The sequence below is a fragment of the Acomys minous genome, assembly GCF_964271855.1.
Source record: "Acomys minous genome assembly, chromosome: 1".
NCBI lineage: Eukaryota > Metazoa > Chordata > Mammalia > Rodentia > Muridae > Acomys > Acomys minous.
In genome coordinates this window covers 97,747,673-97,775,450 of record NC_140483.1, presented here as the reverse complement: position 1 = coordinate 97,775,450, position 27,778 = coordinate 97,747,673, and the positions used below count along the sequence as shown (strand labels likewise).

The window sequence follows — 27,778 nt, the reverse complement described above, 5'->3', positions numbered from 1 at the left end:
GTGAGCACCATAACCCGGGTCACTCAACCTTTGTTTCCTAAATGCTGCTTTGGCCGTTGTTGAAGGTCCTTAAATATTGCCAAAGTCCCCCCCCCCCCTTTGCCTTCACTTTTCCATCATTCAGTGTTATTTAACAACGTAGCTTTTAAGTTTTGCTTGGCTTTGAGTTTGTGCCGACTCCCTTAAAATTGGTGAGGTGGTAACATTTCTGATTTATGTACAGTCTATACAATCTGTGCCATATATAAAGGCTTTATTCAAGCTGGGCATGGTGGTCATGCCTGTAACCTCAGCACTCGGGAGACAAAGGAGGAGGGTAGTCACGGGCACCAGGCCAGCTTGGGCTCCATAGTAGGAGACCCTGTCCCACAAAACTAATAAATAAATGAGTACATAAACTCATAAACAAGACAGAAGGGAGCCCTGCCTTGGTCTTTGGAGAATACTTCACCAGCTTCCTGCTGCATCTGGAGCTTCGTGCACAGAAGCCCATGGAAGGGCCAAGGACACGGACTCCCCTGCACCAAGCTGGCCCCCACCACCAGGAGCCTTTCCCCTCCGCTTACCACATATCACAAAACCATATGTATGCCCGGGACCCCAAGTATTTCTGCATGACGGGTTCCTCATACAGCCCTCACCATTGCTGGAAATCAGCCATCTCCCTCAAAGCTTCTACAGTCCCTTGACGACATCAGAGTGCACCTCTGAGCCGAGTGACACCTGCTCTCTGCCTGTCTGGATGGCTACCACCCTGCTGAGAGATCATTGGCATGGTGCAAGCCCCCTGGAGAACTCCCTCAACCAAATGCTAGGCAGGTGGGCACCATGGCCATGGCTCTAGGGGTCTGCTTAGAGCACTAGATTCAAAACCACTGTAACCCAGGGTGTGTGTGTGGCAAGCATATTTTGGCAGCCGTAATCATAACATCTCATCAAATTTAATAGAGAATTATTGTAGAGACAGGCTGATTGCAATTGTCACTTGAGCACTTTCTCATTTCTTTGGGGGTCTGTTTGGTACCCATTAACGACCTGCGTAACACTTCACCTGGGATTGCCTCCAGTAAGCTGGTACAAGAAGCTAATTAACAGATTTTCTTTGTCATGAAGATGGTTGTCAGATAAGGATAATAACAAAGCTTAGGTTTTGAGGGTGCTTATTCCAACAAAGAGAGATACACACACATCTCTCCTAATCTTTATCTGGCACTGGCTGGTAAGCAAACTCACCCCCACCCCAACACACACACACACACACACACACACACACACACACACACACACACACCCTGGAATTGTAGGCTGAACAGCTGTGAGTCATCAGACATGAATGTAGTCCTAATTTGAACTGGTGCTGGAGGTAGTGGATACAGCTCAAATTAGACATGTGGTGGGCGTTTAGCCACAACATTACCAATTCCCATCCTGACATCTGACAGCCTTTAATAATTAACTTCGTGTTGATGGTCAACCCCTGCCTCCCTGTTGGACCAGCTTCCGGCTATGCCAGTCTCTGCACTGTAATTGCTACGTGGGACTTTCAATTGCACTAGAGACAAACCATGGTCCAGAGGCCAGGCAGCCACCAGAGCCTGCATGCTCAGAGCTATCTGTCTTCTAGCTGGGCTAAAAGGGCACCCCAGTGGCTCCCACGTGCCAGCTACACGGAAAGTCGCAAAGTCGGGAGACTTTCTCTGGTTAAGAGGGCAGGTTGTAGTCTGAGGCTTAATTGGAGGCTTTTGTGGTGGCCTCACAGAGCTCTCTGAAACTCATTGGCGAGTGTGTTGCCCCAACCCAAGCCTTGCTTTGCCTTTTGCTAAGTCTCATCCTTTACCATCACACCCACAGGTTCCAGGTCCCAGAGACAGAGGTCTCCTGGTGAACAATTGGAGAACTCTGAAAAATGGAAGGGAAATACCAGGACAGAGCTATAAGGCCATCATCTCTTGAGACGAACGATGCCCTCTTCAAGCTTTGATGCTTACAGACAACTGTCAACTCTTTCTACTGAGCGAAGCTATGGAGTCCCACAAAGACTGTTATTCCAATTACTGAGTGATACCTTGATTGATGGTGGGCACTGACCATATACCGTAACCCTTCCTCTATGCACAAGTTAATGACCCGATTACATTTATTTTTAAAAATCGTTTTTTTACATTTATTTTTCTTTGTGTGTATGAAGACAATTTTGCCTGCGTGTGTGTATGTGCGCCATGTACATGCCTGTTACACTCCCTGGACCTGGGTTACAGATGGTTGTGGTCACTTATATGGCCACTGGGAACCAAGCGCAGGTCCTCTGCAGGACCACCACATTCTCTTCATTGCTGAGCCGTGTCGCCAGCGCCTGAGTTACATTTCCTTCTTCTTTGTTATTATTATTATTATTATTATTATTATTATTATTATTATTATTATTATTACTAAAATCAGAGTCTCATGTAATCTCTGCTGGCTTCAGACTTACTATGGAGGTGAGGACTGCCTTAGTGTCTGAATCTTCCTGCCTCCCACTCCCATGTGCTTGATTGTGTGTACACCACCATACCTGGCCTCAATGACATTTAGAATCAGATCTTATATACTACGAATATTAACAAAAATGGGCCAAGTGTGGTGGTGGCGCATGCCTTTAATCCCAGCACTCGGGAGGCAGAGGCAGGAGGATCTCTGTGAATTTGAGGACAGCCTGGTCCACATATCTAGTTACAGGATAGAAAGCCTGTGTGAAAAAATAAAACAAAACAAACTAAAACAGAAACACCCACAAAATAACTTTTTCTTTTGTATTAAGGATGAATTGCTAAGCAAGCGAAGTATCTGAAACTGAGCTTCACAATGTCAAGTAGAGATGATATGGTCATCACAATGGCTTGCTTGCTTTTGTTTTGTTTTGTTTTGTTTTGTTTTTTGAGACAGGGTTTCTCTGTGTAGCCCTGACTATCCTGGACTCACTTTGTAGACCAGGCTGGCCTCGAACTCACAGAGATCCTGTTTACCTCTGCCTCCCCAAGTACTGGGATTATGGGTGTGTGCCACCATACCTGGCATAAAGGTTTTTTAAAAAAATAATTTATTTTTATTTCATGTGCATTGGTGTTTTGTCTGTATGTTTGTCTGCATGAGAGTGTTGGATCCCGTGGAATTTGAATTACAGACAGCGGTGAGCTGCCATGTGGGTGCTGGGAATTGAACCTGGAGCCTCAGGAAGAGCAGCCAGTGCTCTTAGTCACTGAGCCATCTTCCCAGCCTCAGTTTTTTTTTTTCTTTTTAATAAACTGGGATCCTTTACAAATGTATACTAATATACCATTACTGGAAGTTCTACAAAGCATTAAAGTTTTACTTCTTTAAGGTTCGAAAATTCAAACAGGATTTGCGCAGATCAGGCTGCCGTTTTCAGGTTTCTGGATTCCGGGAAGCTCAAGAAGCCAGTATGAAGGGGCTAACAACTAGCTCAACCCAGTATCCACACACACTCCAGCAGAGAAAATGAAACGGACAGAGCAACCCAACTAAAACCCAGTGACATAAAGGTGAGCTAAAGGGGACCATGAATAGGAAACAAAAATCTACGAAGGAGAGCGAGAATAAAAGATATATTTTCTACACACCTTCGTGGATGTTTATACACAGGACACGTTTTTAAAAAAGACTGTGGTCATTTTTCTTCACAGAAAAAGAATACACTCCTTCAAAGGCCTGGTCCCAAGGAAGAACTAACATCAAACAGTCTCCGAATAACCAGGAGATTAAAGGCTTGTAACTAACTAATCTCTTTAGAGATGGAAGAAGATGGGGGTGAGGGTGGGGAAGGGGGAGGGGGAGGGGGAGGGGGGGCCACTGTTGAACTAGGAAAGCTAGCCAGACCAGAAGCAGCAGCTACCATGTCAGGGGACTGGGCCACTGCCCTTTCCCGAATCTGCCCCCTGTGAGCTGTTCATACACCTCCTTCTTCGGAGGCGAGCTGGCCCTCTACCCACAGGGCTCCAAGGCTCAGAGAAATGGGGGACAGTCTCTGACCCAAGGAGGAGGCCAGGAATGGAGGCTGGCAGAGAAGGAGGTCAGCGCCCATTTCCAAGCTTCCTGTGGCCTCTCTTGAAGCTACTCCTGATCAGTAGTCGTGGCCCAAGGCACCTAACCCGTGGATCCTCTCTGATTTCAGATTGTTTCCTCAAAATATTCACTCTGTAACAAAATTAAATTATTGTACTCAAACTTGTATAATAGATGCTGTACTCATCTATGCAATAAAAATATGTTGATGTGTTATAAAAGTAAATACATCATCAAATCATCAGAATCTAAGGAATATTATTCTACGATAATGATGTTGAAACTGAATGATGAAAAATTATATTCTGATGCATATATATTTAATATTTATCTCTTTTTTCACTCTCTAAGTGAATTCCATCCAGGGCTATAATTATGTTTCTGTTGCTTTTCTTAAAATTATAAACAAATAATTTGGACAGTAATAGAGTACAAATATCCTCCAAACAGCATTTAGCACAAGTCTGTTCACCCCATGTTTTTTGGTGGATGAATAAATAAATGAATAGACAGGTGACCAGAGAAAAACTTAACCAGAACCTTGTCCATTTTTCTCTAATGTGTTGACTCAGATGACTTTCTACAGTGTAAGGTGTCATCAAATGACAGTCAGAACTATTGTCAAAGTGAAAAGAAACACCTGATTCCAGCTCTTTCTAAAAGGTAAACCAGTTTGACCCAGCTGCATGTTCTCGCCCTGTGCACTTGACTCTTGAGCGCCTGGGAAGCTGGCTCTGATTAGAAGGTGTGAGCCATCCTGAGGAGACACAGATACCATGCCACTGCAGGCAAAGATTTTCCAGGCAACCAAACTCAACAAAGAACTCAGAGAGGCAAATTCTATTGCACAGTTTGAGCATTCCTGGCGTTTGGAGAATCAGAAAGTCTCCAAAATCCAAACTCTTGAACCCTGATACGATGCCAAAAGTAGAAGGTTTGCACCAGACCTCATGTGACAGGTCACAAACACAGGCATAAAAACAATGATGTCTAAATGTCTTCAGCCTGTGTCTACGAGGTACACATGAAATACAGTGACTCCTCTGTCTGTATTTGGACTCCCATCCATCTCCAACATAGCTTATTCATTTGTGTACAAACATCCCTTAATCTGAAACACCAAGCCCACTGGTTCTGAACAGAAATGACTGAAGTCATCTCTTAAAAATATTAGGTCAGAAGAGATTGCTTTGTTGGCACAATGCCTGCTGTGCAAACAGAAGGAAGGACCTGAATTTGTACTCCCCATAGTCACATAAAAGCTGCCTGTGGTTTCCCAAGTCTGTAACCTGAGCACTCAGTGGACAGAGACAGGTAAGCTTTGCTGACAAACCAGCCTAGCCTGGGCCTCAGTAAGAGATCCTGCCTCAAAGACTAGGCTTTCATTCATCTTGATGAGCGAGATTGTGCTGTCAAGGCTATGGAACAAATGAATGGTAAAGACTTGGAGGGAAAAAACATTGAAATTTGTTTTTTGCTTAGCCACCAGATCAGAAGAGGAAAGAAAGAAAAGCTCAGAGGCAAGCAGCAAAGAATCAAATGTGTAATGGTTACTACTATTATGGTCCACCTCATATGCCCTCACCAACAACAGGTAGAGGTGGCTATGGATATCCTCCAGGTTATTATGGATATGAAGATTATTATGATTATTATGGATGTCATTACCATAACTATCATGGTAGATATGAAGATCCATACTAGGGTTATGAAGAATTTCAAGATGGAGTTAGAGGAAGAGATGGTGGAAGAGCAAGGGTGCTGCTCCTCCCCGTCGTAGGGCTGGTTATTCACAGAGAGGAGGCCCTGGATCAGCAGGAGGAGGTGCCCAACAGCAGTAGAGGCCACGGGCAGGTTAAAGGAGTCGAGGCCAGTCCTGACCTGTTACAGTGAGGACTGACTTGCTTTGTGGGATTACGCCACAAGCTTGCAGTGGAGTAATGGTAAGAAAAACCAAAGCCTACACGTTACGGAAGTTTTGGTTTATGATATTTAAATATGTTTTTGTTTTAATCCCACGTGTGGGATATGGGGGCTGATGCAGTTTGTCCACCCCTGATAGCAGCCTCCTGTAGGGGCAAGCCATGTTTGTCAGCTGGGACCTGCCTCATGCAGGGAGTGTAGTCTTGCCAATGAGAATAAATGCCAGACCCAAAGGGAGATTTGGGGGGGGGGGACTCTGAGAAAGAAGAAGACTTCTGGTGCTTTCCCCTGCTGCTCCTGGCTGCTGTTGATACAGTTTGATGAGAAGAAGTTGGAAATATCCTGAACGCCACAGGAAGAGAGAGCCACTGGCTTGGGCCTTTGAAGCCTCTAAGCCCATCTGCAGTGACACAGGACCTTCAACAAGGCCACACCTCTTAATCCTTTTCAAATAGTGTCACTCTGTGATAACTAAGCGATTAGATGTATGAGCCTGTGGGGCCACTCCTGTTCAAACCACCTCAGTGTGTTCGTTTCTCCCTCAGTAAAATGGAGGCGACCTTATATGTGCACTGTAAGAATTACATGGTAAGTGTATGGAAAGACTGGAGATCAATGCTGAAGCATAGAAGGTGTTAATAATAATTAGTATCCTACTACTGTATACGTGATAAAGGCTTTGACAAGAATCAGCTCGCAACTGAATGTACAATACTACTAATGACCACATGCTTGAAGTGAGACATCCTGTGCGAAGGGACCGCAGTACTGACTTTTAAAACAAATAGAGGTGGCTGGAGAGATGGCTGAGAGGTTAAGCAGGGGTACATATTCCCCACTACACATATAATTAAAAATAAAATAAACCTTCTTTTTAAAAGAAGACACAATAATAGAGGGATTGGCAAGTCTTTCAACAAAACACAATAGTTCAGAAATAGACCTATACATATAGCCAGTTGATTTCCAAATAAGGTGCTAAATACATTTAAATGTTATTTACCCTTTGAGAACTTCATATATGCATATAATATATTTTGGCCATACCCACCCCTTCTGTTCTTTCTGGACCCCTCTTCTTCACATTCTTTCCCTACTCCCTGCCTTCTGATATCTTTATGGCCCAACTGAGTGGAATTGGTGCTGCCCATGTAAACATGGTTGTAGCCTCATCCACTAGAGTGTGGCCAACCTACCCAGGGTCGCACCCCGGAATCAAACTGTCTCTTCCTGAGCAGCCATCAGCAGGCAGTAAACGCCTCCACTAGGGGTAGAGCCTTGTGATCGCCTCTCCAGGCCTTGATGGAATGCTGACCGCCTTGATCGTAGGCAGGCTACCACAGCCACTGTGAGCTCATGAGTTCAAGGGCGCTGTCACGTTCAGAAGGCCCCTGGCCCTTTCCTTCCCTTCCTCAGTGTTCCTTGAGCTTAGGAGTGGGGAAAGTATGAGATAGACATTTCATGTCGGAGTGAGCACTCTACAGTTACTTACTCTCCGCTCTGTGACCAGTCATGCGTTTGTAATTACACCCATCCCTATAAAGAGAAATTGATCTGACTAAAGATGAGAGCCCTGATCTATGCATATAAAGATAAAAATTTATAATGTAGTTTGACTGTATGTTTATTCAGCAAAATATTATAGCAGGTCCGCCCCCCTCCCCTGCCCCCGCCCTAGCCCCAGGACTTAAGGCTTCTCCAGCCATGGGGTTCGGGCAGGGTTGCAGAACATTTTGGTACCTGTTCCATTTCATTCACAAATATCAATTTTGAGATTGATCACAGACTTAAACTTGAAACTGAGAACATAAAGCATCTCGATGAAAACTTTTACTTTTTCACAGGAGATCTGTGATGGTAAATCTTCATTGGCAACTTGACTCGGTTTAGAATCACCTAGGACTCACATCTCAGGGCTTCTCCATGGTGGCTTCCCAGGGTTTTGTCTAAGTGGGGACCACGAATGGTAGCACTCAGTGGGTTTGGACAGAACGCCAGATGAGTGCTGCTGTCTTAGTCCACTTGTCTTGTTGCTGCCGCAAAACAGCGGACAAAAGCAACCAGAGAAAGGTTTATCTGGGCTCACAGGTCAAGGATACAGTCTATCACACTGAGCGTGGTGGCGCACACCTTTAACCCTAGCACTCAGGAGGCAGAGGCAGGCAGATCTCTGTGAGTTCGAGGCCAGCCTGGTCTACAAAGGAGTCCAGGACAGCCAGGACAGCTACACAGAAAAACTGTCAAACAAACAAACAAAACAGTCTATCACAAGAGGAAAGCCACCGCGGCAGCCAAGCTTGTGGTTGCTGGCCACAGAGAGTGGTGAACGGAACTTGAGCTTAGTTAGCTTCCTTCTCATTATGTTCCTGGGACCTCAGCCCAGGAAATGGCAGTGCCCACATTTAGGGTGTGTTTTCCCACCTCCGTTGACCTAATCTAGAACAACTCTCAGAGCCATGCCCAGAGAGTTAGGCCTTCTGTGCTTCTAGACCCAGCCAAGGTGACAATCAGTACAAACCATGGCATTGAGTATTCTTTCCTCCACTTCCTGTCTGTTGTGAGATGAGCCAATGGCAAGCAGTTATGGGAGGAGCCTTCTGAGAGGCTGAGCCAAACAAAGTATTCTCTCTTACAGCGTGCTTCTGTACAGTATGCAGGCTGACTAATGGGCAAGGGACTTTATCTATCTTTATGAACTTTAAGAAAACAAACGTTTTTCAGACTTGCTGAAAAAACAAAAAACAAAACCGGAAAATCCAACCTTCGAACAACCCCTCCTCAAGGAAACCAGAGTACATCTGAAGTTAAAAAAATTTTTTGTTTGTTCACTACAAGCCACTAGTGAGAAAACGGACAAGTCACAGAATGGGAAAAATAACTGCATATGTGACATCTGATAAAAAAAATTATCTTCAGAACAAGTAGTGAGCTTTAACTAAAAGGGAAAATATGGCTCTACAAAGGATAAGAAATCTGAATGGATCCTGCACAAAATAAGAGATTTAATAGATTGGACAACAAATACATGTAAAACTTGAAGACAGCAGTAGTCACTGGGAAAATACAAATTCAAACCAAATCAATTCAAATCTAAGAATGATTCAAACAAACAAACAAACAAACAAAATACTGCTAATACCGCGTGTGTTGGGGAAGCAAGATACATGAAGGCCTGCTGAATATTGTGGACACCTTGGAGGAGTATTTGGAAGCTTTTTTATGATATTAAATGTCTACTCTATAATAACAAATTCACCTTAGATGTTTATGCAAGAAAATGAAAACATATATTCCCCAAACAAGTCTTATGGATGGCAAATATCATGCCCCGCCCCGTGTGCTATCCCTAGAGATTCAACAGGACAGACTGTGATGCACTCATACCATGGACTGTTCTTCACACGAGGAAAGAAGCAACATGCAAAAAGCTGCATGCCGTGTGGTGCTATTTAGACGAAATCCAAGAAGTCAAACGTATCTACAGCGATGAGTCCAGAAAACAGTTACATAGGCAAAAGACGCGAAGGGGCACAAGAGAACTTTCTGAAACAACTAAAATGTTCTAAAACATTTGGCATCTTGCTTTTGATGATGCTCAGATAGCACATATAGTGTTGACATATCTACTTGAGCATTGAAAATGTACGTGCATTTATTTATGTCAAATACACATCACACACACACACACACACACACACACACACACACACACACACACACAGACCATGATTCATTTTCTGTCTTCATCAAAGTTTGTACCAGAGGGCAGGAGATGTAGTTGGTAAAGTGTCAGCCTGTTATGCAGGAAGCCGTGGATTAAGCCCTCAGCATCATATAAAACTAGACAAGGCGGCCCACTTTTGGACTTGCAGCACTAGGGGGATGGAAGCAGGAGGATCAAGAGGTCAAGGTCATTTTCAGTTACATAGCAATTTTGTGAGAAGTCTGGAATGCATGAGACACACCCCCACACCCCCACACCCCACAGCCCCCCAAAAAAGAAGAAATAGATTTGCAGGAGAGTCAGGGACAGAAGCTATTACTCCACTTAGATTGTTAGAGAGATTAATTACAAGTACAGATGGGCAGGTGGCATACACCTTTATTCCCAACACTCTGGGGGCAGTGAGAGGTAGGTGGATCTCTGTGAATTGGAGGCCAGCCTGGGTTATGTAGTGGGTTCCAGGCCTGTCAAGGCTACATAGTAAGGCACTTTCTCAAAAGAAAAAAAAAAGTTATTAGCTCTAATGTATTCAAATAGCATGCTCCGGGAAAGACTGTGGGTAAAGGACCTTGCTGGCCTTCCTACCACGCTGCTTCAGGGGCTGGCAGCGAGCTGGCAGGTGGCTGGGCACAGGGTCAGTCTCCTCGGGCTCGAGAGCAGAGGATTATTAAATTCCTCCTCCTCTCACCCGTTCACCTTCCCTGCGTATTGTTTGGTCGTGTTTCTCTTCTGCTGCCAGCCCAAGGCAGGCCCTTGTCCTCCCCACCCGCCCCACCCAACACTCAGTCAGGTTTCCATTACTGATCCCAGAGCTGTCACAGTTTGGCTAAGAAAACCAGCAGCCCTCCCCAGCACTCATGCTGCTAATTCTGGGACCAGAAAGCTAAAGTCCAAATTATTTCTTTTTCCCCCTCTCTATTATATTCTGACATTAGCTTTCTGTATTTACATTCCGGGGCAATCATGCCTTTGAATTTGTGACGTCCTAATTGATAGTGACATTGACTGAAACTTAAAAAAAAAAAAATCCACTCAGCAGAGGCCGTTCTTGTCTCCCTGCGACAATGGGTGGAGGCAAGTGTCCCTGGCAGCTCAGAAGCACTCTGTGGGGTGCAGTGAGGGGGAAGCCAAGCACAGAGCCTTTCTTTGGGACATTGTTTTTGTTGCTAAACCGTTTTGTCTGTGTCCTCTTTTCACTTACAAATGGAATATTGTTCGCTTCCTTTCTGGCGGCAGAATGGAGGTGGAGAGATGGGGGAAGCTTAAGAAATGAAGCAGCAAAGGTACATGTAATGGTTCTGTTTGTGAGTTTAATACATAAACATTAGAGGCAAGTCAACCTCACAGTTCCACTGATCTCCCTCACTTGGGATGAGCTGGGGTGCTTGGAGAAGACAGAGATGGTTGCCAAGGGAACAGGTTCCTCTCACCGCACTCCCAGCCTGTGGTTCCTGAGGGTTCCGCTTCAGGGAAAACATGCCATTCGTGTGGTGACAAGGAAAAAACAATCTAGCAGGCAGCACCATTCGGTGTTGACACAGGAGCCATGCCATGACACCAGGACTGTTTGAAAGGGTGGGGTCTTCCCACAGGCCGATGAAACCCCCCCCATCCCATGACCCTTTGAGAATGGAGTCCTTCACACCTTTAGCCATTTGACTTCCAAACATCTACCTCCAAGCCCATGTTGCATGGCGCAGATGCGACATCACCTCATTACAGGATCCTGGAGCTCCACTCACCTCCCCACGGCAGCTGCTGTAACCTTTCCAGCCCACACTCTATGCTCTTGCAGCACTCAGGGTTTTAACATTGTCAGATTGTCAGTCTCTTCTTGTTCCTGCAACCATCAGTTGAAGGGCTGGTTTCCTAGAAAGGTGTTTACCATCCCCCTTCGGTAGATTCGCCTTTAGTTCATCACACTCTGTGTATCCACATAGCAGTTGTTTCTTGTTCTGTGTTCCCTCATCAGCATCCTTGTCTCTGGCCCCGGGAGGGTGGGAGTGATGCCTCTACTTAATTGTACACCCAACAGAGCCTCTTAAGTATGGTACCTCCCCACACACCACACATGCACAATACATGCTCATTGGGTTGCGCCATTTAGAGGACATCATGGATCTTCTATTATATTTTATTGCAAAAATGGAGAAAGTAGCAGTGGTACTGAAATGTGCTGAAGAGAGAGAAGTTATAAAATAAATAAGAACAAACAAAGAAAGAAACAGTCGTGGGCTGGAGGGTTGCCTTAGTGGGTTATGAGGCACTTGCCACCAGGCTTAATGAACGGAATCTGATTCTCATCAGTAGTGGATGGTAAGAACCTGTAATAGCAGTGTTGGCCCCGGTCGTCTCAGAAACTTCGAGTTTGTTCCTTGGCATAAACAAAGAATTGAATAACAAGGAAAGACAGAAGACCACACTAAAGAGACCAGGAAGGGCACAACTTTATGCATTCGTGATGGGAGAAGCCTAAAGCTAAGTCTGTTAAACAGGCACTGGCTTGGGTATTTCATAGGGCGCCTGGTCTTCCAAGGACAGCGCCACCTGCCGGGGACCAAGTGTCTAAACATGCAAGGCTATGGGGTATATTTCACACTCAATACAACCCATATATTGTATACAGAGCATATAGCACAGGAAGTCAGGGAAATTAGAGATGTTCTTACTGAAGAATTAAAAATACACACACACACACACTGGAAGAATCCTGCAGGCCATGTGATGAGGGAGAACCTTTCAGGCAGACGGGAGCTGAGCTGAAGCCCTGAAATGGGGGGAGAACCCAATGTGTGAGAAACTGGGAAGCTGCCAGGCTAGATGTCCCTACGGCAAATGGAATCACGCAACAGGCTGAGACTGGAGAGACAGAAAGACTCAAAGTCAGGAAGTACTCAGTCAGTCATGCTGAAGTGTTTGGACTTTATTCTTCCAGCAACAGAAAAGCCACCGAGGCTTTCAACCGAGTCAGGTCTGCTTTTCCGGGCATCCTGCCTGCTGGGTGGAGAACGGACGGATGCGGCAGCAGCATCCTCAAGGCAGGGAGACTAGCGAGGATGAGAGATGGATGTGACTGGGACCAAGGTGAGAGCCTGGGCGTGAAAAGAAACAGCTGAGTGGGGAGGAGGTTTGGAGAGAGAGCTGATAGGCTGGGGCCATGTGCAGGATGACGGAGGAGAGAAGGAAGCCGCCGAGCCAGCAGTTGGCGAATGAGTAGACAAAGAAATGCCACCGACTGAGGCAGAGAAACAGAAAGACCCCTTCTCCAAGCTGAAGGGGATGAGGGTCAGGATGAGAGCCCTCACCAGACGCCCCTCCAGCCTCGAATAGCACAATGGGGGACCTGGCTCCCCCAGGCACAAGCACACCCAGAAGTCAGATCTGCAATTACTGGATGAAGCAGCTGGGTGCACACGTGGGCACCTGTGTGCCACCTAACAGGGCTAGCGTCTTTCCTTCCTTCTTCCTGGGCCTCTGCCTCATTCTGACAAGAGGGACAAATAGAACTCTGTGGTTAGATTTTTCCCCCCCTTACTTCCAGTAAGCCTTTTTTTTTTTTTACATAATCCTCCACAATAAGCAGCCTGTACTCAGTAGAAGGTGCTTATCTTTCACCCTTAGACTTAAATATCAGCTTTTTTTCTGTCCATGGTGTCAGCTGCAGTGGCAGAGTGGCTTCTCTCTGATACCTTGTTGCAAGCACTAGGCCCAGGGCTGTCCTGGGTTGTCTCAGTCCCACTCAACCTACTGTAGCTGTAACTACTGTGACAGTTTGACCCTTGACATCATGGACCAGGCACACAGCTGACTTCTGCTGTCTTTAAACAGATGTGTTGGGTAGTCACTGTTTGAAAGCGTCAGTAGCTCAGATCCCTGCCCTCAGGATGAAATCCTCCTGCGTTTTGTTGACATCAGAGCCATGGCAGACATATGACCAAGCTCACCTGGACACAGCACGTCCCTACCCTCACATTTGAGACTGTTGGTGACCAGGGCTGGGTCACTGGAGCCACCCTAAGCAACACTCGGCCACAGGCTCCTGAGGGCAGATGTGGAAAGTGCCTGACGATTTGCATTTTAGCCCTGGTTTGGCACTGATTAGCCAAGTGACACTGAACAAGTTATTAGCATGAGTGCTGTTGTCATTCCAAACCCGCAGAAACTACCATACAGAGAAAAGGGCTATTTTGGATCACGGTTTAAGGGGGATTTTTAAGTCTCCCATGGTGAGGAAGGTGGGATAGACTGAGCTTTGTCCATGACAATAGGAGTGTGAGGAGGCTGTGGCTTGTTAGGTGGTGGCAGATAGGAAGCTGAGAGACTAAGCCAGAAGCAAGGTGAGTAAGCCTTTCAAAGCCCCGCTTCCAGTGACATATCTGCACCCAGTCTCACCTCCTAAAGACTCCACGGTCTTCGATGTAGTGCCACAATCTGGGGACTATTCATGAGACTGTGGCGGACATTCCAGATCCAACCCAACTGAACGCTTAGGTGGAGAATCCGCTGCTCTTCATACAGGGCTGGAGAAGCCTGGAATGTCTGCTCAAGTTATATCTTTCTTGTCAAGACCAAGATGCTCATCTGCCCTGCTTCTATGTACCGTGGCTGTCACGTGGTGGGGACCGGAGGGGATCAGTACAAACTTGCTGATTGGATGAGAGAATGTTTAGGAGCAGGTTGCACCTTCCTTGGTGAAAGCTGAGAGTCCAGAGGAGTTCCTGGTTTTCCTTAGGGAAGCCTATGGTCCTGAGTCTCAAGGTGACAGTTCTACTCGAAGAAGGCAAAGAAGTGGCTTGATGTCGAGCTGTGGTCTCCAGCTGTGGCTTTAAGACGAAATGTGTAAGGATGACCGTGTAAGCTTCAGAGATTGGTCTTCCAGATCAAGCAACAAGAATGGTACACGTATGTCCTACAAAATGTACCGGTTACAAAGCAGGATGTCAATTCATCAGAATTGGGAATGGGTTTTGGGGAAAAGCACAGGGGAAAGTGGAGCCTCGAGGGCCAGAAACCAGGAATGCATCCCAGCAAGCTCACGGTCACTTTACCCAGCATTCAGCAATGGAGCCACAGGTAATGATGGTACAGATAGACTCTGGCTAGCAGCTTCCATCATGGTTTATTGTTTCCATCTGCAATCTGGCCTTTGTAGTAGCTCAGAATGCACTACAACATAACACTATTACTTATGTAGATTGTAGCTATGTATTGTATAAGACATATGGTGTTTGCTGATGCTTCCAATGAATCCATCTTGCTCCTCTCCCTTAAACCTCTTTCTTCCATCACGTGCTAGCACAGCGTGGTTCTTAGGACCCCTGCCTTCCTTCCTTGCCTCTCCTCCTACACTTGCACTGTGTTTCCTCCATGTCTTACACTTGTACCATGTTATGAAGTCTTGGAATAATTCAAGCCATCCAATTCCGTGGTTGGGAAATGGTCTCTGAGCCACTCTTCTCCTATGCTCTCCCGTGCTTCTCATGTGCAGTGCACAGGCATGAGAGCTGCCCTCATGTGTGGGCTGGCTCACCAGCATCAGTGGTCATCTGGGAAGAGGGAGCCTCAACTGAGAAAACACACCCAGAAGACCGGGCTATAAGCAGAAAAATCTGTAAGGTGTTTTCCTATTTAGTGATGATGGGGGGACAGCCCACTGCAGATGAGGACCCCCTAGCCGCCGGCTGGTCTGCTGGTTCTGGGTTCTATAAGAAAACAGCCTGAGCAAGCTATAGAGAGCAAGCCAGTGAGCAACACCCCTACGTGGCCTCTGCATCAGCTCCTGCCTCCAGGTCCCTGTCCTGCTTCAGTTCCTGTCTTGACTTCCTCCCATGATGAACAGTGATGTGGAAGTGTAAGCCAAATAAACCCTCTGTTCCCCAACGTGCTTTTGGTCATGATGTTTCATCACAGCAACTGTAACCCTGAGTTAACAGGTGTCCAAGTACATAATGTAACTGCCAAGTAAACAAACTACTTTTGCTGAAATTCTTTTTCTTTAGGAGGGGTCCCATCCTTTGGCTACATTGGACTTGGGCTAAAACAACAAATGGCTGAAACTTAACAAGATAATTCTGTCCTTCTCTCCCACCAAAGAAAACCTCTCTAAAGATCATATATTTCCCATTAATTCAGCTAATAGGCTCTCCGTCTCCTAATATTTGTTTCCACTTTTGCAATCCTAACATGCTTTAAAGTCAATGTCAAATGTTGACTCCTACTAAGGCTTTTCTTGACCACTGCTATAGAAAGCATTTTCTCTGTAGGAACTGTATGTTATTACGACTTTATTGGTACTTGGTTCGCTCAGGTAGAATTAAAGATGCTATTTGCCCCTCCAAAATCATTTCTTTTTAACTGTGTGCAGTAAAGTGCCTACCCAGTGTCCGTTCAAAACTGATTGGATGGCTGATGATGATAGTTTCCACAGTAGATATTAGAGCCAGACTTTGGGGAAAATATGCCATAATCAGTTTTGTAAAGGAAACCTCATATCTGTTTTCATAACAAATGTTAAGTTCTTTTGAGTAACCCATCTCATCTGAAAAAGAGATTAAGAAGAGCAATTTCTGTGTAACCACGAAGTGCTGTTTGTGACAGAGTTGAACCTGGGTGTTCAAAACCAGAATTGAGTGTACATGAAAGAGCATTAGAAATGATTTTATCATCTATAGTCCAAAAAGCTGGCTAAAGAATGTGGTGCAAAGGCTGTGGAAGGCTGGAGGTTAAAGGCTTAAGAAGCTCATTTTAGGATACACTCATTTTTTGCAATGGTGACTTGGCCTTTGTAGAGGAGTAGAAGTTTGTACATAAGTTGGGTAACTCTCTACACAAAATGCGTCTCCAAGTTTTTACTCCATTTGATTTGTATGTATTGCTATTTGAATATACTAGGATATTGTATATGAGTAATGAGGTATCTTGGAGAGGAGACCCAAGTGAAAACACAAGAGTTAATTGTATTTCCTGTGCACACAGACCATGGTAATTTGATACAACATTTTTAATGTACTTATGTTTTGAAAACCTTATTTAAATTCATTTTATGTAGTGTGTGTGTGTGTGTGTGTGTGTGTGTGTGTGTGTGTGTACATGGAGGTCAAGAGTAAACTTTGGGAATCTGTTCTCTCCTTCTACTGTGAGATCTGAGGATGCAACACAGCTTCTTAAGCCTGAGTAGAAAGAGCTTTATCATTCGGTCACCTCGACTGCCCACACCTGTGTTTTGAGTGTTTCCTATCACAGGAGTTAGTTGCAAAACTATCCATATGTGGTCTCATGTTGTTGCTCAAAAACAAAAACAAAAAACAACAACAACTAGATTTGGAGTATTTTGGAAGCCTGTGCAATTAATTATATCCTGAGTTCTGAAGATGCTGGGGCTATACGTTTACAGTGAGACCACTGTAAAGAGTGCATCTAGCTAAGAGAAGATGGCAGATACAAGGGCTGGATGGTCAGTCTTCATCGCCATTTTGCCTGGGTTTGGAATGACCAAAGAGACTTCTGTGAGCATGTAGATAAGGGCACTTACAGAGCTTGGACCGAGGAGGGCAGACCCAGCCTGAATGTGGGTGCTCCCCTGCCTGAGGCTGAGATCCTACACCGAATAAGACAGTAAAGCATCAACCTCTCGCCCCTCTGGGTCCCTCCAGATGCAGATGTGTTCCCATCTATGGCTGCGAGCCACTCTTGTCACTTCTCCACAATGAACTTCTCCTTCTTAAGGTGTTTCTTGGGAGGTACTTGAACGCAGCATCAGGAAAAGCAATGAATACAAAGGGAGATGAAGCAGTGAAAGAAGGCTTGCATCTCTCAGTCAGTCTTGTATATCCCAGACTGTCCTTGAACTCTCTAAGCAGTGAGAATGGCTGTGAACCTCTCTCCCTCCAGGGCGCTCAGGTTACAAGTGTGCACTGTTATACCCAGTTTTCCAAATCGTTTTTTGAGACAACTGTCACTATCCTGCCCAAGTTGGCCTCCAATGCAGAATCCTCCTGCTTCCACCTCCAAATGCCACCATGCCTGCCTTGAATCTGTTGCTAAATTGCATTATTTGACCTCCTAATACTCAGAACCAGAGAAGGCCTGCAAGGCCCTCCTCTACCAAGGCCAGCCATGCCCACAGTTGGCAGCCCCTTAACTGTGTTTTTCCAAAGGTCGGTGTAGAGATGGCTACTAAAATTGTTAACTGGAGTTAAGGTTCATACAGTATCACCTCACCTCCTTTTTTGCTTTTAGGAGGAAAGGTTTTGGCATGCTATGGAGAATGGTGCTGTGAGGAGGCATCAACAGGCACCTCCATCCTTCTTACAGTAGCACAGGTCTGATGCACTCAGCTGCAAGGGATGAACTCAGACACCCAGGCAAACAGTTACCCTGCTAATTCAAATAGGGACCAGGTTTAGTTAAAAAGTAATTAGCAAGGAAAATTCATTGACCTTGACTATTGGCTGCATTCTTTATGGAAAACAAGAAAACCTTGAACCTAGAAGCAAACCAAACCAGAAACTCCCTTATTTCAAATGAGGACTTTGGGGGCTTAGTTTTTCATATGTACTTATTTCTGACTCTTGATGTTTAAGATTGTAGCTGTTTAAATATATGAATATTATATCAAATAAAAGTTCAAGCTCCTGTCTGACTGCCCCTGAGGCCAGCCCTCCCACACTCGGGGAGGAGGAAGATGTGGGCAGTGAATGGTAATCTTCTTTTTTATTTTGGTACGATGAATAGTTAAAATGTTAGCTCACTGGAAGAACAGGCACTATTATCTGGAAAGAAATTATGGGCAACGCAGATTCCTCTTTTTCAAAAAGAGAAATTTGATGCTATGGGCTAAATGCTTCCTAGTTTTCTTTTCACAAAGCTAAACTTTGTGTTATTACCTTATTGTGCGTCTCAGAATTTCTCAAGCCTCTAAACAAAAGGGCAGAAAGTACACAAGCACAAAAGACTCCAAATCCTTTTTCTGTATCAGAACACAACACCGGCCCTTTGTCAGATCCCTTCCTCTCCTTGAGCTACAGAGAGAACACGGGCTACTTCTCAGCCACACCCACGTCTACTGGACAGCTCTGACTGCACTGTCAGCACCTTGGCACCAGTGAGGGAGACTCAGACACCTGGCCCTGCCTCTAGATTGATAGAGATGGACTCCTTAGAATCTCTAACTCTTCATTTGAAAAGGGAAAGAAATCCAGATTCATGACCCTCCATTGCTATTCAAACCTCTAACTACATTCTCCAGGGCCTGGGCCATTGGTTCAGCAGGTGAAAGCATTAGCAGCTCTCCCAGAGGACCTGGGTTTGATCCACAGCAATCTGTGACTCCAGTTCCAGGGGACCAAACCCCTTCTTATGGCCTCTTCAGGCACTCTGTTCATAGCGAACAGACATACACAAGGCAAAACACCCATACATATTAAATACATACATGCAGACATACATACATACATGCATACCTTATTTTTCAGACCATAAGACGCACTTTCCCCTCAAAAGTAGGGGGGTGGATTAGGATGTGCCTTATGGTCCAATTGCTGTTTTTACTGTTTTACTGCTCTAAAAACTGGGTGTATCTTATGGTCAGGTACGTTTTATAGTCCAAAAATACGGTACATGCATAGTGTAAAAAGTACATCCTACAAATGCATAGATGTGCATGCTGACCTTGGGGAACACAAGACAGCTCATTCCCTCAGGAGGAAAGACCTCAGAGGCCTGGACAGGCAGACTAACTCCATCCCTTGGGCCTGTGTGCATCCTAGAACTGGCCACCTTATCTGGATAAGCTGCTGGCTTCCTCCCGTAGCAAGGATAATAAAGGGCTTCCCAGCTGGATTAGTGTATGAGCAGGGATAACCCAGGCCAGCAACACACAAAGCTGCTGCTATTCAGCAAATGGGATAGTCAGCCCCCAACCCTAGACCCTGCACTCCCCACTCCCCCACCCCCAACCCCATGAAAAACACAGAGAAATGGATTTGGTGATAGTTATAGGGAAAGGAGAGGAGGGTGAGCGAGGCACCTGACATCCCCTAACAGGGCGGAAGCACAGCACTGTCTTTCAAGTGACTGCAGGTCATACACTTGCATAATCCATTTTGAAAGCAAGAAAATAGATTGGCATCATTAGTTTGTTAATGTAATTTGGTGATTATTATACCAGGACGTGGCATAAATATTTTTGCTTGATTCTTTTAATTTATTATTGTTGTTGTTATTGAGGTAGGATGTCACTTAGTAGACCAGGCTGGCCTGGAACTCACTCTGTATGGATGAGCTAGCCTCAGATTCACAACAGTCCTCATGCTTGGCCTCCAAAACTCTGGGATCAGAGCTCAGATGAAAACATTTTCAGGTTTTTACACATTTATATAATATAAAAGTAAGCCTGTTCTCTCCCACTTGTTTATCTGAGGCAACGGTCCTTGGCCTCAATATGGAACCCAGGCCCCTCCCACCTCCACTTCTTTGATTCTGAGGCTGCAAGCCTGTTCTTACACACCTGCTCTTTAAAATCAACTCTGGAAGCATCCATCGGCTGTCCAGATGAGCTAGCCAAGTGAAATCTTAGTCTCAGAGCTGGATCTCTGAAGCCATATCCTCATCTTTGTACAGCTTAGCAATGGCCATGGCTGCCATCTCTTATTCTCTCCCTTTTTGTCTCTGGACAAGCTCATATTCTTTGTGCCAGCTGCAGAGCCACCTGAGGAGCCTCAGGTACTGTCACTGATCCTTACTTTAGCATCCTTGTGGGCAGTCTGTGCCCTGTGCTTTCCTCATCTCTTCTGTGACTTTATCAAGCTGGCTCTGCCATTTTTTTTTTTATGACGTAACAGATAGCATGGCAACCCAAGCCTAACATGACTGGAACTCATGGCCACTAGCCAGCCTCCCCTGGATGGTGAGCTCACACGCCAGGCCCTGCCCCTTCACGGACTGAAATCAGAGGACACGAGGATGTGAGTGGACCGGCTTAGTGGATGATACGATCTTCTCATCAGCCCTGACCCCGGTCTTGTGGGCCAAGGCTGAACTGGAGTCTAATGTTGCAGTGACATGTAAAATGGAGGCACTGGGAGCTTTTCCTAATTTAAAGAGCTTCATTTCCGTAACTCTCCAGAGAAGCGAAGGATTCTGCTACTGCTTAGTCCCTTAGCTTATTTATTTAATTTTATTGACAGATCTAATGCATTCCAGGCTGGCTTTGGACTCAGTCAATAGTCCAGGCTGACCTTGAACTTCAGGGCCCCCCACCTCCACTTCCTCACTACTGAGGCTACAAACCTGTCCTAGCACACCTGCTTTTTTATGCGGTGCTAGGGATCAAATCCAGGGATCTAGGCATGCTAGACAACCACTCTATTGACTTAGCCCCATCCACAGCCTGTACTTTCATGAAAATATATATAAAAATACTATTTCTGATTTTCTAAACAGTGTGATAAGCATAATTTCACTTGTGCTAATAATGAAAGTTTATCATTACTGTCATCCTGTGCTAAGCTGGACATGATGACTCATGTGTATAATTTCAGCACTTGGGAGGCTAAGACAGACGGCTGAGAGTTCGGGTCAGCCTGGGCTACAGAGTGATCTTTAGGAAATCTGAGCTGTACGTAAGAATTCTGTCTCAATAAAATAAAGTTGTTTTGTTCTGGAAGGAAGGCTTGCTCAGCCAAAGTACCCATGACTATTTTGAGAATTATTAATTACTTTGCACTTTGTGTGGGGGGGGAGTCTTTCTTTTATTCATTAGTTACATTTAGAATTTGGTCTAGTTATAATTGCTTACTGTGGTATATTCAAATAACAACTACTGTATGGATCGTGCTTTAAGGAGAAGCCAGTGGGCTCTGCGGGAAGCCATGCACATCTCCTAATAATAAATGGCATACCTGAGAGGACAAGGCCTCCGGAACCCTGCTGTGTCTTTTTAATGCTTCCTAATGTGACAGCACTTCCCCAGAGCATTTTCCTATAAGACAAAGCAAAACCATGAAGTGTTTGTCCCTTATCACCACCCAGGCAGTTTAATGACTTGTTCTGCTCTCCTGGATGTGTCTGTCTTTCCTCTACATTTACTCCTTCTCCTTGCATTAATGGAAGAAACAGAAAAGTCGAGCGACTCAGCCGAAAACAGAGACCAAGAGTAAAGTCAGACAGTTTCATCTTTGGGTTCTTTGGTTTGTGAGTCAGCTTTCCATCACTGTGACAAAAACAGCTGAGCTAAACAACTTACAAAGAAGAAAGGTTTCTTTTGCCTCACAGCTGGGGAGACTTGAGTGGGACAGCACCTCATAGTGGGAACACATGCCTCATCCTCTTGAGATTCTCAGTGCAAATTGCTGTCAAATCATGCAACTCCTTAAGAACACAGACCAGAGGGGAAGGAAGTGGGTATCTATTGCCAAGTACCTCTGTTCTCCAACAATCAGAAGACGTTAGGTTGATTTGATATTTTTTAGGTACATAAAGCCTTGCCTATGAGTGAGCCTTTCAGAACACAAGTGTTATTTGTTTGTGTCTAACTGGTAGTAAATCAGTGTCTATGAGTGACAGGTTTATCGGGCTTAAAGAAAAGCCACAAAAGCCTCCGTAGAGTCACGTGCACACTGGGGAGCAGCACAGCCAATTTTGGGTTGTGAGGCCCATGTGCTGCAGCAGGAGAGGCTGGCTGAACCCACAGACTTACCGCATGTCCTGCCGTGCCTGCCCGGCTGAGTGCATCACTACACAAAGGACATCGGGTCTCACTGTTCTCCACTCTGCACACTTCCAGCACTGAGCAGAGTGAACTGGCTGGCTCCCTGCTAGACCCCAGCCGGGCCAGTGAGCTTCCCCCACCCCCGTCCCCGTGTTGTTATCTGTTGTTCAAATCTCTTACTGTTTTTAAAAGATCAACACTTGGATATGGACAAGTAAGGAAAAAAGAACGACCGAAACCTTGGTATTACATTTCAGTGACTCTTTGGAAGGCCAAGTGTAACGTGAAGCCTGTCCAATCGAGGGGAATCTCCCAGTCTGGAATTTTCCGATCTTTAATATTGTCTATTGTGAACTCAAATCCCATCGTGCCTCCCCAAACGCACTTGTTTTCCCTCCCGCATCGCCACAGGCACATCCGTGTACACGTCGGGTTACATAACAATGCCAAAACAGACAAGGAAGCACAGGCCAGACGAACAGCCTGGAGAGGGCTGAGTTCAGCCAGTGGTATTGACACAGCGTTTTCTTTCCAGACCGCAGAGTTGCGCGCTGATGCTATCTCTCTAATCCTCGGTGGAGCGTTCTCAAAGCCCCTTTATCCAGGTCCTCAATGCAGAAGGTGGGTTTGGGCCCGCAGAGGTGATTAAGTCCCACAGCCGGCCGAGGTGGAAACATGACCCTGGACTCCTGACGCACGGCCTTTGTCCTTTCAGCTCCACCACGCCAGCCACCTTCCTGTCAGGTGTCTGGTAAGCAGGTTAACTGATCTGTCGATTAGAAGCGCCGGCCTACGTGCAGCGACTGGGGAACGCAGCCCTTTCCGGTGTATGCCATGCGCTAACTGCAAGCCAGTGACGCCAACTGTCTCAGGAAAAATTCATCAACCACCGCGCAGAGAGCGCAGAGAGATGCCAAACTCAGGCTGCGACCCCGCTGTGCTTCGCTGAGGCAGATGGCCGGAAGCCTCCCGGGATGCTTTCAGGATGGTCCAGGGGCCAGCCAGAAGAAAGAGCGCTTTTTTAAATTGAGATAGAAACGGCTTGTCTCTATAAATTAAATGCAAAATTTTGAGACTGGAGGAGGGAAAGAGAAAGGAAGAAAACAGAAGGAAAGAGATGAGAGGAGGAATAGAAAAGGAGAAAGGGGGCAGGGAGGAATGGGGAAAGAAGGATGGCAGGGAGGGCAGATCCATAGGTTTTCAATAAGAGTTGCAAGGCTAGGAAGAGGGGGAGAAAGGGGATATAGGAGGTGGAAAGGGGGAGAAGGAAGAGCAGAGGGTGCAAGAGAGGAGAGGGAGGAGGAAATGGAGGAGAAAGAGAAGAGGGGGTGTGCTATGGGGGTTCTGTCTTGGGCCCCGCGGCGAGCTTTCCCACACTGCCCAGGTGACCCGGTGATAACTGTAGGCGTGGTGGTGGTCTTTCGGAGGTGGGAGGCTGCCCCTGCTTCAGCGGGCTCAGGGACACTAGCCGGGTGTCGCTGGCCAACACGCGCTGCAGGTGAGGACGCTAGCGGGAGCCAGGGCTGCCGCTGGGGCGGGGACAACTCTGTTGCAGACCTGGCCCTTGCGGGGCTCCCTTCCTCCCTCCTGGGATCCATCCCAGGAGCCTTGCTGCCTGCCTGCTGCAACTTGTTATTAATGGTATCTTCTTTTTATTGAAGGTGCACATCAAAGAGCATTTTCTTCACCCCATTCAATTAGATAAAAAGTCCCTTCCTTCGCATTTATTTAATCTAGAGCCAGTGACCCGAATGCTTCTCCCAGTACAGGGACTAAGTGAATTACCACCACTTCGCTGCTGACCCAAAGGGCCACAGCAATCTAGCTTCGTTCATTTGCTTCTAGTCTTCCTCCAGGGAGCTTGACTGAGTTCTGGAGAAAGTTTTCTTTTCCTCTCAGCTTACTTGTTCTGATGACTGGCCCCACCCTAATTTCTGTGGGAAAGCCGGCGTGATGACCTCAAGCCAGGCCTGCTGGCAGAGGGTGACTGCGCAGCTCCCAAACTCTGCAGACCCTCCAAGCTACTTATTAATAACCATCTGGGTGGTTGCCTGGGTCTCACCTGAGTGCTTTATAATGTCTTATTTACAACCCACAACAGCTTATTTTATGATGCTCAAAAAGCTTGGGGGAGAGGGTAGGTGAGCTGACTCAGGGAGTAAGAAGTATTTGTTTCCAAGCCTGATGAAACTTTGATTTCCTGGATCCACATGGAAGACTTCCTCAAGTTGTTCCCTGACCCGCTACTGAGAAAAATGCATGATAAATAAAATGTGATAAAAATAATTTTTTTATTTTACTTTTTTATTCATTATTGTTGTTGTCATTTTTCTTCAAGATAAGGTTTCTCTGTGTAAACCTGGCTGTCTCGGAACTCACTCTGAAGAGTTTACAGAACCACTTGCCTCTGCCTTCCCAGTGCTGGGATTAAAGGCTTGTGCCTTCTCCCCCTTCCCCTCCCTATAGGACTAAACTTTTTAAAATGAATAAATAAAAAGCTCAGTGGAGGTTCTAGACTTCAGGAACTTACCCAAAACTATTGAGAGTTGCAGTGTCTTTCTGCGGGAGACTCGGGATCTCTCTGTCTCAAGTTGGATGGCTATAGCAGGTAACATCACAAAGAACAGAGAAGACGCCTTCCTTTTGATTAGACCCTGGTTTCCAAACCTAGCAGGTAGAAATAACATCCCTTTCACCCAGGGCCCTGGCTTGTCTTTTTTAACCTCTGAGAAGTCATCTCCCACACTCAAGATTTTAGGGAGCATGACAGAGACAGTGAATGCGCTAGCCCAGGAATGGCATTCCTCCGTCTTTAGACTCAGAGAGGGACTACCAGAATATCTTGATGGGAAAAGATATAAAATTCAATGTGACTTCAAGGTGCAACTCTGGCAGGGCCACAGCAGCAAACAATTCGGCATCGATAACATTAATATCAACCCAGATGCTGCACTGCGCAACAGGGAGAGGCCAGTGGTGCGGCTCTAAGTGTCTAAGGCCGCCTTCGCCTTTCCAAATCTCCACTTGCTGCTCATTGCTGTGCCCCAGCATGAAGCGTAGCGCTACCTGTAGGCTGGGAGAGCGGTGGCATGAGGGAGTTACCGCAATTCCGCAGACACCTCAGAAACTAGATTTCATTCAGGAAAGTCTGTAAGGAGCCAATATGTAGGTATGTTTCTTTTTAAAGCGCCTCATAAAGGGAATTCATTTATATAAATACATGTACAGGATGGGAGTCATTTATCTAATATAGTCACTCCAAACAGAATACCATTAGATATGGTTTTTCATTTATCGCAAAGCCAAGGCCAGGGAAGCCGCGTTCATCTGAAAGCTGACTGTGCTCCTGTTGGTGTGAAAGAAGAATAGCCCCACTGACAAGACTTACCTTGGTCAGTGGCACTTTCTAGTGGCATTTGGATAGGGATGGTTGGTTGTGATAGCAGCTAGGAAGGGAGGCTGCCGGGTGTTAATAAATTCCTCTCTGACCTCAGCCTTGTGAGCAAAGTGATGGCCTGGCCCTGGCCCACCTAAGCATCACAGGGAGGGAATACAGTGGCGCTGGAAGGACTAAGGGTCTGTCTTCCTGCCGCAGTGACTCCTCCAGCCATTGATGCCTGTAACTGAATCTGCTGCCTTCTCAAATGATGAACGAAACCAGCGTTTTCTCAATTGATCGGTTCACAGATCACTGTATGGTTTTGCCAAGGAGCGTTTGCTCACACAACCCATGACTCCCATGAAAAGCTATTTGCCACCACACCAGATGATTTGGTAGGACCAAGCAAGGACAGAAAGGAGACACCATTCTAGTTGGTTGTGACTGGGTTTGGGAATTGATGGCGACAGGACCAGGGTTTCAGAACTTCAGTATGAGCGCACATAGTACTCAGGGGACAGAAATGTGATGCAGCGCACGATGAAGCAGTACAGCAAGTGAATTGGGAGCCCGAATAAAACCGCTTTATGGTTTAATGAGACTCTGTCCTGGGCATAGGCAGCCATGTAGCCCACTCACCCCAGGCCGTCTCTTGTCAAAAGCTCGCTGGGACCATTGCAGCACTATTGACGCAGCATTGTGGGCAACTGAACTGCTGTTCATGACTGAGGCCACCGTTGTCAGAGGGAATGAGAGGCTATTCAAGTCGCCTGAGGGCCCAGCTCTCCAGACCTGAGCTTCACAGCAAATCTACCTCGTTCTCTTTGGCTCTCAGTTTTATGTGTAAAGTGTTTGATTTTTATTTGGTGGGTGTAAGTGTTTGACTGCATGTATGCATGAGCGTCATTTGTATGCCTGGTGCCCAAAGAGGTCAGAAGAGGGCATCGGATCCTCTGGAAACTGCATTGAGACAGGACTGGGAGCTGCCGTGCGGGTGCGGGGAACTGAACCTAGGTCCCCTACAAGAGCAGCAAGCGCACTTAATCGCCGAGCCAGCTCTCCCTCTCCTCTTTCTTTTTCTGTTTAAAATACAAAAACTTTTTACCATCAAATTTAAAACAGGGAGAAGCCATCTAGTCTGCACTTCTCAAAAGATATGGGGGTCAGGGGCATACATGCCTTCCTGGAATGAAGTGTTCATGACAGGACCCAAGGAGGTTATAGTTACACGGGATTTACACAGCTCCTGCTAACAACATAGCGTGCCACATACCTGAGAAGGCAATCCAGTTTTCTGAAGCAAAACTATCCTCCTTGTAACACTACTACACATGGTCTAAGCATAAACAGTGCTATCAAAGTGACAGCGACAAAGTGTGTTGGTTGCAGGCTGTGTCCACAATATGGTGCCAGTGCACACAGCTCGGCATCTTTGCCACAGGGTATGCAAAGACCACTCTGTTACCAGACATTTTGAAGTTTTCCTTTCACTCAGACAGAGAGGTAAAACAGCAATCCAGAAGGGACTCCTAGTCTGCTTTCCCCGGGATGCTGGTGCCTCGTGTTAGGGCCGGCACCCTACCACAATCCAAATCCAACAACAAAGAGAAGTCAGGAAATACAGTCCTCTCACTGCATTGTTTCTTGTCTACTACAAAGCATTATTTTGATGTGTTAAGTTATGATTGAGTACACACACTGTATAAATGCGTACTTTCCCCCATTTTTACACACACATATTCGTTCTCTCACAGAAAAACTACCTGCTAAATCAATTGGCTTCTGCCCGGCCCAGCCGCTGATAGCCACTCTTCTGCATTCTGGTTGTTTTCTTTTAACTAGGTTCTTTTTTTGGGGGGGGGGGTGATTTTCAAGACAGGGTCTCTCTGTGTTAGCCTTGGCTGTCCTGGACTCGCTTTGTAGACCAGGCTGGCCTTGAACTCACAGTGATCCTCCTGCCTCTGCCTCCCCAGTGCTAGGA

At 46.0% G+C, this 27,778-nt stretch overlaps 1 long non-coding RNA gene across 1 annotated transcript in view; it reads right to left on the bottom strand.

Moving 5' to 3' along the window:
* LOC311596754 overlaps positions 1-21,689 on the bottom strand; it is a 34,812-nt gene extending 13,123 nt beyond the window's left edge. The window contains exon 1 of the long non-coding RNA XR_014778963.1: positions 21,610-21,689. This is a non-coding gene — a long non-coding RNA (uncharacterized lncRNA). The remainder of the gene's footprint in view (positions 1-21,609) is intronic.
* Positions 21,690-27,778: the final 6,089 nt, after the last annotated feature.